Consider the following 12,849-nt stretch of genomic DNA (forward strand, 5'->3'; position numbering starts at 1 on the left):
TCAGATCGGCATCCTTCTGAAGCAGATAACAAGACATAGTGTGGCCCATAAGCAGACATTATGTAGAGTGAGACACCTTGGAACATTCAGTCCTAAATTGCAGAAGTGGTCATGCAGCCATTCACAACCCCGGAGTATCTTCACTTGATAACACCTTGCAATTGAAAGATTCGTTTATTCTAAGGGAGTCTCTAAGGAAACAAACTCCTCTTAAGTGCAGCCCTCATGTTCATCAGCAAATGGCCAAGAGAAAATGAACCCATTTTAATCTACGGAGGAGTCCCCTGGTTTCATAATGTCCTATTAGGACTTTTTGTAAATTACTATTTTTATTTCATTATTATTTATATACTGATATTTTTTCTCTTTTTACTCTGATTGTCCTTTGTGCATATATATATATATATATATATATATATATATATATATATATATGTATATATATGGATTCTGTTTTGGTCGTGAGGGATTTTATGCCTCTTCTTTGCCATGGAGAAGGGGTGGTTTCTGACATCCTCGCCCTTCCTGAGTTGCTGACTGCAGTTGCTCCCTTTGGGGGAGGGAGGATGATTTTGGTTTGAGGAAATCACCAGTGTTACACTGAACATATTCGTACAATAAGGCAGCGACCACATTCCTATTCCTACATGATCCACATCAATTGGATGTAGAGGTTGAATAAAAATTGGAATATTAAATCATCAATTACTCTCATAAATAAATAAATGTTTATTTGATTAATTAAATTATACCATAATGGAATCTGGTGGGAAAGTCATGGCATGAGTAGATGGGAGGTGTTGAGGGGTAGATACAATCGAAATGCATTATGCACTTTTAGATAATGTTTTCTACATTTGAAGACCATTTCCTACCCATTTCAAAACATTTTCTCATTCCAAAATATCATGGGATGTCAACTTTCATTTCTCTGAAAACATAGATCTATTCATTGCAGATATTCTTGCCTAATTCTAGAATTGTCTTTGACTTCTTAGCTTAGGACAGTAACTTCAAACCTTGCCTAGGCTGTAGCAAGGCACATAGTACAAATAAACCCTTCCTCTACTGCAGGTCATTTGTGCAGTTTGGCTTCCTGACTTTAATTCTTTGAGCTATTTACAGATCATGATTGGTGCAAAGTCAAATGGCCACATATCATTTAAAGAAATTAAGGCCTTCTACAAGTGCCCTAGTAAGGAGCTGTGGTTCTATGATTCCCCATCCTCCAGAAACGTTGAAATATATGGTTGTAAAATGTAGCCATTTCTATGTGACTTGTACTGTTTCCACTGGAGGAAAGTGGTACCACCCCACAAGTTTCGATAAATGTTACTGAAAGGTAAAGTTGAACTTTATTGCATGTGATTTAGTAGTGATGTATATTACTTCTTGAGAAAAAAGTCTATTTCCGTAAATTTAAGATTAAATTTATAACTTAAGCATGCCACTTAATTGTTTTAAACACTTATGTTTTCTTTCAAATTATTTTTGTTCCTTAAGCAACTTTGAATAACCTTAAAATAATATATCAAAGAGGATATTCATAATTTGCAGATATTTGTCTCATTATTAGATAGCATTTCAGACCAGGTAAACAAATACTATTTATTAAACTAATACTTAAAATAAACACAATATTGAAATATCAGAAGGAATAAAAGGGCTCTTTCTCAGGGGAGGGGAAGGCTGGCTTGTAGGGTTGGAACTGCTGCTGGATTGAAATCAGCAGCAGATCATGAGGCAAAGGGGCTGCAGATCAGATATATGATGGACACCAATTGATGACCACAGGTGACAGGGCCATTTTCTAAATAGGCCCACTGTAACAAGCAGGAAATGACTGAAAGATACATTGCATCTACAGACAAAGACACAGGTTCCACAGCTGCTATCATGTGTGCTGTCTGGGCAGCTGCTGACACAACTGGTTACAAAGTCTCTTGTGTCACAGAAACTTCTAGAGGGTTCTCTGCCCTCCAGCTCTGGTGCACAAGTTGTTTCAGACTCCAGATTGTCTCTTTTCCCTGTTGGTTTAAACCCATTCAATCTGTGGTTCTGAGGATGTGTGTCTCCCCAGATCTGAGTCTTCCTAATCTTTGGCCTGGGAATCCTTGGCATGTTCTTCCTCCAACTGTGTCAGCAGCCTCTTGGCACGGACACTAAGATCACAGTGGGGCATGTACACAGTCAAGTAGCCCTTCAGGTATTTCAGAGGAAACAGGTCTGATGGGTCACAAAAGTCCTCAGGGTTCTTGTCCATCCATATTTCCAAGAAGCTACAGAGGGTGCTCTTTACTTGTTCATCCTCTTTAGAATAAGGGCTGAAGTATGCATACCTAGAAAAGACCAGAGAGAATATCAGCTCTAAAGTCCCATGCCCCTCACCTAATACAGGCAGTCCTGTCTGCTCTCAGAATTAGTACTTCACCTGTACACAATAGGTGCTTTCAATGCATCTGTGCAAATGTTAAACACAAGAATCTGTATGAAGACATCTCCTTGGTCACATGCTTTCCTGGATTATGCCTCATGGGCCTCTACTTTGGACACATCTCTCCTGGGTACTCTAAAGTTTCTAGAACCTCCTTTATATAGGAGGGCATTGTATTCACAAAGGCCTTAGAAATCTTGTGTGAAAGATAATATGATTTGTCAAGGTAGAGGGGTTAGGTGCATCCACTTTAGTGTCCCAGATCTGGACAGCCCAACTGCTTGAACCGTGCTTGGGAGAAGGAATTGCTTAATGCATGCTAATGGGGTCTGAGAACTATGTAGACAATAAAGATATGGAGACAGTCAAAGATTGAGATGGAGACAGAAACTGAGGTAGAGACAGGGATAGAGCTTGAGATGACAGGGAGAGCGAAAGGAAAGGGAGAGGGTGAAAGAAAAGATTGGGAGATGAGAAGGAGAGGGAGAGAAAAAGACAAAGGGAGAATGTGATCAAGAAGTACAACAAAATAACATACACACACACACACACACACACACACACACAGAAACACACAAAGATACCAACACAGAGAAGGTAGACAGAGACAGACAGAGACAGACAGAGACTGAGAGCAGGAGAGAAAGAGAGAAAAACTGTGAGAGAGAAAACAGAGACAGAAACAGAGACAGAGACAGAGTGAGACAGAGATAGAGATACAGTGAGTGACACACAGAGAGAGAGAGAGAGACAAAAAGAAAGAAACACAGAGAGACACTGAGGAAAAGAGCGAAATTTCTGGACAAACAGGAGCTCTGAGAAGTGTCAGCAAGAAACACACTCACAAACACAACACACCAAGAATGACAGAGAGAATGAGAGAAAGAGAGGGAGAGATAGTGAGAGAGAAAGAAACAAAGGCAGACAGAAAAAGAAACAGGGATCGTGGGAGACAGAGAGACAGATAACAAAAAAGGGAGAGAGGGAGCTAGAGAGAGAGTGACAGAGAGAGAGAGAGAGAGAGAGAGAGACAGAGAGAGAGACAGAGAGAGAGACAGAGAGACAGAGAGACAGAGAGACTGAAAGTGACTGAAGAAGGGAGGAAAATTCCTAAAATCAACAGGAAGCTCTGAAAACTATTAGCAAGATACACATACCCAAATCCACAAACATGCACACAAACACAAACAATCAATCACACAGCACACAAAGAGAGACAGAGAGAGTGAGAAAAAGGGAGAGAGAGAAAGTGAGAAAGAAAGAATCAAAGAGAGACGATGACAGAGAGAGACAGAGTTAGACCATTAACAGATATTTAGTAGGAGAGATAGAAAGAGTGAGAGACACTGAGAGAGAATGAGGGAGGGATATTTCTGAAAACAATAGGAAGCTCAGAAAACTGTTAGCAAGATTCACATACACGAATACAGAAACATGTACACAAACACAAACAGCAAAACAAACACAAACAGCAACAAACACACACACATACATACACACAAACAAACACAAAGAGAGACAGAGAGTGAGAAAAAGGAAGAGAGAAATTGAGAAAGAGAGAATAAAGTAGAGAAAAAGACACAGAGAGCGACAGAAATGGACAATTAACAGACATAGTGTGGGTGAGATAGAAAGAGACTCACTGAAGGAGACCGAGGGAGGGATTTTCTGGAAACCAACAAGAAGCTCTGAGAACTATCAGCAACACACAGACACACAGACAGAGACAGAGACAGAGACACAGACAAACACACACACACACACACACACTCACACAGAGAGAGAGAGAAACAGAGACAGAGAGAGACAGACACACATACAGGGAGAGAGAGAGAGAGAGAGAGAGAGAGAGAGAGAGAGAGAGAGAGAGAGAAACAGACAGAGAGACAGCAGACAAGACAGAGAGACAGAGAGACAGATAGACAGAGACAGAGGAAGGGAGGGAAATTCCTGAAACCAAAAGAAATCTTTAAAAATATGGTCTTGGACATGGGCACTCACCTCACAAACAGCAGGTCCAATACCTGAAGGGGTGTCGTACAACTTCTATATGTAGATAGAAAAGCTAGGACAACCAATGGGTCCCCTTCGTTCAGAGAAGGCACCAGCGTGCTCATCTGCTCAACCACAGTCTGTGCCCTGATGTATGACTCAGTCCTGGGCTCCATCAGGTTCCTTTTGAGCAGAAACCTTCTCATCCTGAAAAGAGATCAAAGTGGAGGAGTCGAACTGGCCCAAACGTGCAAAATCTGATTGGTTCTCCTCATTTCAAGTTTCCCTGAATTATTTCTATTGTGACCACCAAGAGAAAACAGAGTGGTTACCAGTTTTGTGTGGGTCATTCCGTGGTTGGCTTTGGTCAAATTATTTCCCCTTTGAGTAAATGGCCATAGGCACTGAAGGCAAGACTGAAGCCTGTGACTCCAGACACCATCATGGTCCTGCCTGTTGTCTTTCTTGAGGCCTGAGCCTCGAGTAGTCCGAAGACAGCAAGAGAACATCCTGCCCTCTCTACAGTCTCTACCAAGTCAGCCTGCAGACCTTGCTCTAACCAATGGGTTGCTTGGTTACCGAGGTTCTGTGTTCTTAGGTAATTTTCAAAAGGGAGGTTCCATTACTGTCACTTCTTCAACAGTACTTGCCTTAAAAGCCCCCATGTCCACACCCATTTCCTAGGTGCACAAATTCACACAGGTACACATCTGTTTCCCACTCCACTATTCCCAGAGATATCTCCAAATAAGCAGCACCTCAGTTTTGCAAGCTGTGTCTCTACTGTTGAACTGAATCAGCAGACTCATAATTTCTGCCCTAATCTTCCCAATCTACCATAAACATACCCTACGCATGTTTCCTCCCATTTACCTGACCTTGTAGGCATTCTGTGTGGAATGAGATCCCATACATGTGTGACAGCCAGCAGCCCCACAATATCAGTGTGCCTGCATAGGAATTGTCTTTCCCAGAGACAGTCCACCACCAAGATCATTTTATGGCTTAAGCCAGAAGCTTTACAACCCTTTGTGATCCTCTGACCTAGGAACATCCAATGGCTTACAAGAGGGAAGCTGGCACCCTAGCACTCTTTCAGAGGGGATTCATCCTCCATTGCTTCTTCTTCCAATTCCTGCTTGAGTCCTTGATCTGATTCTCTTCAGTGTTGGACTTTGATCTGTCACCTGCAAGAAAACTTTCTCTTTCCTTAGTAGCATTTAGTCCTGGTCCTTATCACAGCAACTGAGTGAAACTTGAGCAACCATCACCACCCTTTCTCTGTCCCCACCCTGTGGTATGTGGCAGCCATCACTTCTCTACTCCCTCATCTCCCTCACTCCCTTCTATCCCACCTCTTCCTCTAGATTTTTTCTACTCTTACCAGTGATTTTGCTCCAAAGTCATTCACTCTTCATTCCCTTGTCATCTCCCTCCTTAAATCAGAGTGTCTGTGTCATGATTTAGCAAGCCAGTGAGCAGAGGAATCCACATCATGTGCATGAGCTCAGACTTCCCTGATACTCCACAATGGTGGGCAATGTAATATTAAATTATTAACTTCTTTCCCTGCCAAATGAAGTAGAGTTGTGTTCATTGCTCCTATGTTCTTCCTTGAGATGTTTTCTTACTTTCTTTGGTTCTAGTACCCAAAAGTTTTCTGGTCCTCCTGCAAGTGCACATGCATGTGCATGCTAGATTCTCACAGTACATGTGAGGAGGGCCTGCACATAAGAACATTCTCACATATATTATGTATATTTTTTCCTGGGAAGGCATGAAACTACATGGGAGTGCTTACCTGCATACATGCCAACTTCCATGTACATTAGTGGTTTTGTATACATGCGTCTGTTTGTGTGTGTGTGTGTGTGTGTGTGTGTGTGTGTGTGTGTGTGTCTATGTGTGGGGTGTATGTGTTGTTAGATATGAAAAGCCTATATAGTGAAGGATTATGCAACAGGAGCATAATGTCCCAAGAATCTCAGACGCTGATCAGGTAACCAAGAATAAGCCACAAAAATCCCAGAGCTTCCTTACAGCAGTAAAGGCATGAATCTGGTATATGCATGACTGCAGTAAAATTTATACATATAATTATGATAGAAAAGCAGTGGAAGACTAAATATTACCACGGACACAGCCAGATTGTGAGTTGAAAAGATTGACTGTAAGGTAAAGAGCACAGTAGAGGAGCATAGTGTGGAGCAGCACAAATTATGGAATTCCAAGATGACTGGCTTCCTCTTCATTTTCTTGACCTGCATAAAACATGGTAGATTAACACAAGGACTGGTAAAGCTTTTCTCCACTCTTAGGTCCTTAAAATCGCCATCTTCCTGCTGCTCTTAAGCCTGAACTAGTTCTAGTCCTGATCAGCACAGGACTTTTTTGCTATGCTTTTTTTCTGTTTTTATAAATTTTATTTTTCTTGTATATTTTATGTTTTTAGATTTCGAAAGTTATCGCCTTACCCCGTCCCCCATGTCCCTCCCCATGACCCAGCTTCTATGAGGATGCTCCAGCTCCCACCCACCCATTCTACCCACAATACCCTGGCACTATCTTACATTGGGGAAAGGAGTCTTCACAGGACCAAGGTCTTTTCCTCTTATTGAGGTTGGACAATGACATCCCCTGCTACCTGTGTGGTGGGATTCCTAGGTCCTTCCATGTGAAGTGATTCATTGTTGGTGTGGTCCTTGGGAGCTCTAGTGGGACATCTTTGGTCGACATTATTGTTCTTCTTGTGTGGTTACAAACCCCTTGGGCTCCTTCAGCCCTTTCTTTAACTTCAAACTTCTTGTCTCCTTATTCAGGACAAAGGTTGCATTTATAGCAGCAGGACTCCAGCAGAGCCTCTCTAGTGTCACTCATTTCTGGGTATTGTCAACACTTCTTGGAATCAGAAATAGTGATTGGGTTTGGTGCAATCATATGGGATGGATCCCCAGGTGGGGCAGTCATTGGAGGATGTCCTTCTGTTCAGTTCAAGCTCCACTCTTTGGTTCTGTATTTCCTCTCCTGAGTACTTTGTTCTCCCTTCTAAAAAGAATGAAGCATTCTTCCTTCTTGTTGAGCTTCATATGATGTTTGAAGTTTTTCTTAGGTATTCCAGGATTTTTGGCTAAAATATTATTTTCAAGGAGTGGATACCATGTGTGTTCTTTTGTGACTGAGTTACCACACTCAGGTTGGTATTTTCTAATTCTTTCCATTTTCCTACAATTTCATGTTGTCATTTGTTTTTAATAGTTCACAAGTACTCCTGTGTGTAGACATAGCCTATTGAGTGTATCCACTCTTCTGTTTATGGACATCTAGGTCTTTCCAGGTTACAGTTATTATAAACAAGGCTGATATGAACATAATGTAGCATGTGTCTTGTTATATGTTGGTGAATTTTTTGGTTGTATGCCCAGGAATGATAAGGCTGTGTCCTCAGATGATACTTTAAATCTTTTTGATAGTTCCAGAATAATTTCCAGAATGGTTGTACCAGCTTTTGGTATCACCAACAGTGGAGGAGTATTCTTCTTTTTCCATATCCTTGCCAGCTTCTGCTATCACCTGAGTTTTTGATCTTAGCCATTCTGACAGTGACGTGTAAGCTGGTATCTCATGGTAGTTTTCTATTCCAATTACTTGAAGACTAAGGGTCTTCTCTTAGACTTGAAGAGACTGTAAGGGTACAGTTCTCTTTTTCTAATTAATTAATTATCTCATTCATTCATTTATTCATTCATGCCTTTGTGCGCTCATTCATTAATATATACACTCCATACTTTATTCTACGTACGTCCAAACCCTGAGTGTACCACATGGCATCTCTCCATCTGGTTTCCAAGCTTCATGCCATGTGACTCCCCATGGATGCGTGCATCCCATCCAGTCCAAAGGACCCCTAAACTTCTTGGGGCTTCCAGTTTCCTGAGGGTTAGCTATATTTTCTAGAAATGAACCCTGTCGGGGGAGTCCTCTGCTATACAAGTGTTGGAGGCCTCATCTCAGCAGGTTAGTGTTGCCTTTTTGGTCATCCCCTGTGTTAGGAATCTCAGAGGTTCCAGGTTGAGACCGCTGGTCCTACTCCAGGGTTGATTTTCTCTTTATCCTCCACCATTTCCATAATTCAACAGGAGGGCTCACCACCTTCTGTTCTTCAGTGGGTACACATTTCATAGGTGCTTTTACTATGTTTAGGTTTGAGCCTTTATGTCTGTTGGATCAGGAAAAGTTTATGCCAAAGCAAAAGCCCAGTCACCAATGTAGCCTGTTTAGAAACTGACCAACCCTAAAGAGGGGAGGGAAACGTCTTAAAGAATATTTAAATAACATTCATAGACACAACCCTTTACTTTTTGTTGTTGAATGTTTATTCTATTCTCCCTCTCTGTTTCTGTGTGAATCTGCCTGTTGTTGTGTGTCTCTCTTTGTGTCTTTCTACATCTTACTCTGTCTCTCTGTATTTCTGTCTGTCTCTGTCTCTCTTTCACTCTCTCTCTGTCACTCCCTCCATCCCTCATTCTGTCCCTCCCTACCTACTTCCTTCTCTCCCTTCCTGCTTCTCTCCATGTATCCATCCTGCCCTCTCTGACTTCTCTCAGTCTCTTTCTCTCTCCAGTAGCACTATTTGCATCATTTCTAGCTGTTCCTCCTTCCTTCCTTTTCAGAATAGGGCAGGCTTCCCATGTATATTTGGAAACCATGGTTTCTCAATTTTCATTAAGCCAGGGTACTTCTTCTTCATTTAAGGCTAGAGCATGGAACCCAGTGAGGGGAAAGGCCCCCAGGCATAGGCAAGAGCAGCAGAAAGAGACCCTGCTACCACTGTTAAAGCTTCGCATGAAGATGAACCTACACTAGAGTTGCAAGGTGCTGAGGGCCTAGGGCCATCAAATGTAGGCTTCTAGGTCCCTCCCCATGCAGGCTCTCTGGTGGACTGGTCATTTCCAGTACTGTATGGGCTCAATTTGGCTGCATTTTTTTCTTCTGTTTTCCTTTAACCCCAACTCCTACAAAAATTCTTGCAGCCCACCTCTACATAACCTTTGCATTGGTTTTCATCATTTACTAAGTGAAGCTTTTCTGATGACAATAGAGGGTAGGACCAATCTCGGAGTATAGCAGAATATTATTAGAAATCTTTTTCTTGGCGTTTTTTTCAATTCATTTATTTCTATCTGATCTCAAAGTTCATCTGTGACTCTGGGTAGTCCAACGTGTGGTTCTTGGTACTCCCAGAATTGTTACGGGTCGAAACACACTCATGGCTTAGGTCCAAACCTATCAAGGCATTCATTAGACACTTTCTCAATTTCTGTGCAACTTTATCTTTCAGGCTGTACAAAATATAGGTGAAATGTTTTGTGGCTGGGCTGATATCCTAATCTGTCCACTGGGAGACAGATATCTATTGTGGTCTTCTTCACAGTGTGGTGCATCCATCATCATCTTCGTTCTTCGTATCACTTAGCTCCTCTGGGTTGTGGACTGTAGCACACCTGCTCTTTACTCTAAACATAGCTTCCACATGTACGTCAGTTCATGTTTGTTTTCTTGGTCCTTTCCTTTGCCAGGATGGAGCAAGATGACGAGTTTAACAGCTGGAGCGCACTCCACTGTCTACGTGAAAAATATATCTTTATCTGCTCTTTAGTTGAAGGATTTTAGGTTGTTTCTAGACATTAACAATTAATACTGTATGAAAATAATTTAGCAAGTGAACTTGTCTTAAGCATTTTTTCTCAAAACCGAAAATGTTGACTTCCAAAGTTATTGTACAAGTTTATACTTCCAGCAACATTAGAAAAGTGTTCCCCTCCCTCTTAGCATCAACTTTGACTTTCTTTATTGTTTTAGCTCTTCTGATATAAGATGGATCTCACAATCATTTTATTTGCTCTTCCCTGATGAATAGGGATGATGAACATTTCTCATAGTGCATTTCTTTAAGTGAGAGTATCTGTTGAGAATTCTGTTTAGGTCTGTATTGTTGGTCCATGTGCTCCCAGCCTTTGGGCATGTCCACAGGATGAGGCAAAACATGGAGAGTTTGACTGTGCTCATCACAGTAGCTTACACTGAGACAGCGGATGCTCCAGGAGGGGAAAGTGCTGTCTGAGATGTGAGAAATCCAAAGCAGGGATTCCATGGCTTTCAAGCATTTACTCTTTCCTAGAAATGTCTGCAGTTTTATCTAGGGAAAAAAACCCATATACTCTAACCATAGTACAAAACCTTTGAGTATAATGTCACTAGATATGCTTGTAGTACTGGGACACAAATATTGTGGGAATAACGGACAGATATCTGCCTTGACTTAGGATTCATTCTCTGACATGGACACCACACCTGACACTGCTTGGCTGACCAAGAACCTGAGACTGGATAGGTGAGTGACCTGGGGATAATGTAAATGGGATTCTCTACAAAAGAAAGATTGAAAAAGTGATTTCTAATTATCTCTTATGATCATAGAACAGTGCCTTGCTCACTTAGCATCAGAGCAGAGTCCTTCTCAAGCAGATCACAAGACATACTGAGGCCCATAAGCAGACATTATGTAGAGTGAGACACCTTGGAACACTCAGTCCTATATTGGAGAAGCGGCCTCATGCAGCCATTCTTAACCCCGGAGTATCTTCACCTGATAACACCTTGCAATTGAAAATTTAGTTTTTTTCTAATGGAGTCTCTAAGGAAACAAACTCCTCTTAGGTACAGTCCTCATGTTCATCAGGAAATGGCCAAGAGTAAATGAACCCATTTAAATCTACTGTGGAGGTTTCTTGTTTCATAATGTACTATCAGGACTTTTTAAAATTACTTTTTATATTGCATTATTATTTATATACTGATACATCTTTCTCTTTTAACTCTTATTGTCACATACACACACACACACACACCCATATATATATATATATATATATATATATATATATATATATATATATATATATATATATATATATATATATATGGATTCTGCTTTGGTCCTGAGGGATTTTATGCTTCTTCTTTGCCATGGAGAAGGGGTTTCTGACATCCTCATCCTTGCTGAGTTCCTTATAGCAGTTGCTCTCTTTGGGGAGGGGGGTTTGATTTTGGTTTGAGGAAATGATCAGTGGTAGAGTGACTGTATTGGTGTAATAAGGTAGAGATCACATTCCTTTTAGTACATGACATACATTACTTGGATGCACAGGGTGAATAAAATTGGAATATTGCATCATTAATTTCTATCATAAATAAATAAGTAAAATTTTATTTAATTAATTGATACCAGAATGTAGTCTGGTGGTAAAGTCATGGGATGACTAGATGGGAGGTGGTGAGGGGTAGATACAATTAAAATGCATTGTGCACTTTTAGAAAATGTTTTCTACATTTGAAGAGCACCTTCTACCATTGAAAACATTTTCTCATTCCAAAATAACATGGGATGTCTGCCTCCATAGATCTATCCATTGCCAATATTTTTGCCTAATTCTAGAATTGTCTGACTTATTGGCTTAGCACAGTAACTTTAACCCTTGCGTATGCTGTAGCAAGGCACAATGAATCCCTTCCTCTTCTGCAGGTCATTCGTGCAGTTTGGCTTTCTGATTTTAATTCTTTGTGTGATTTACACAACATGGCTGGTGCAATGTCAATTTAGTTGCTTGTGTAACTTGCAAGACCTGGCCACATATCATTTAAAGAAGTTAAGGCCTTCTACATGTGTCCTAGTAATGAGCTGTGGTTCTATGATTCCCCATCCTCCAGAAACTTTGGACCATCTGGGTGTAAAATGTAACCATTTCTATGTGACTTGTACTGTTTCCAATGGAGGAAAGTGGTACCACCCCACGAGTTTAGATAAAGATTACTGAAAGCTAAAGTTGAACTTTATTACATGTAATTTAGTAGTGATGTGTATTACTTCTTGAGAAAAATGTCTATTGAAGACATATACATTTTTTTTATTAACTTGAGTATTTCTTATATACATTTCGAGTGTTATTCCCTTTCCCGGTTTCCGAACAAACATCCCCCTCCCCTTCCTTATGGGTGTTCCCCTCCCAACCCTCCCCCAATTGCCGCCCTCCCCCCATAGACTAGTTCACTGGGGGTTCAGTCTTAGCAGGACCCAGGGCTTCCCCTTCCACTGGTGCTCTTACTAGGATATTCATTGCTACCTATGGGGTCAGAGTCCAGGGTCAGTCCATGTATAGTCTTTAGGTAGTGGCTTAGTCCCTGGAAGCTCTGGTTGCTTGGCATTGTTGTACTTTTGGGGTCTCGAGCCCCTTCAAGCTCTTCCAGTTCTTTCTCTAATTCCTTCAATAGGGGACCTATTCTCAGTTCAGTGGTTTGCTGCTGGCATTCGCCTCTGTATTTGCTGTATTCTGGCTGTGTCTCTCAGGAGCGAACTACATCCGGCT

General features: G+C 41.2%; 1 pseudogene; it reads right to left on the reverse strand.

Annotated features, from left to right (window-relative positions):
- Nucleotides 1-1,599: 1,599 nt before the first annotated feature.
- Ralgds-ps3 (ral guanine nucleotide dissociation stimulator, pseudogene 3) lies at nucleotides 1,600-5,061 on the reverse strand (annotated as a pseudogene).
- Nucleotides 5,062-12,849: the final 7,788 nt, after the last annotated feature.

Source organism: Rattus norvegicus, chromosome 16, assembly GCF_036323735.1.
Source record: "Rattus norvegicus strain BN/NHsdMcwi chromosome 16, GRCr8, whole genome shotgun sequence".
In the NCBI taxonomy this organism is placed as follows: Eukaryota; Metazoa; Chordata; class Mammalia; order Rodentia; family Muridae; genus Rattus; species Rattus norvegicus.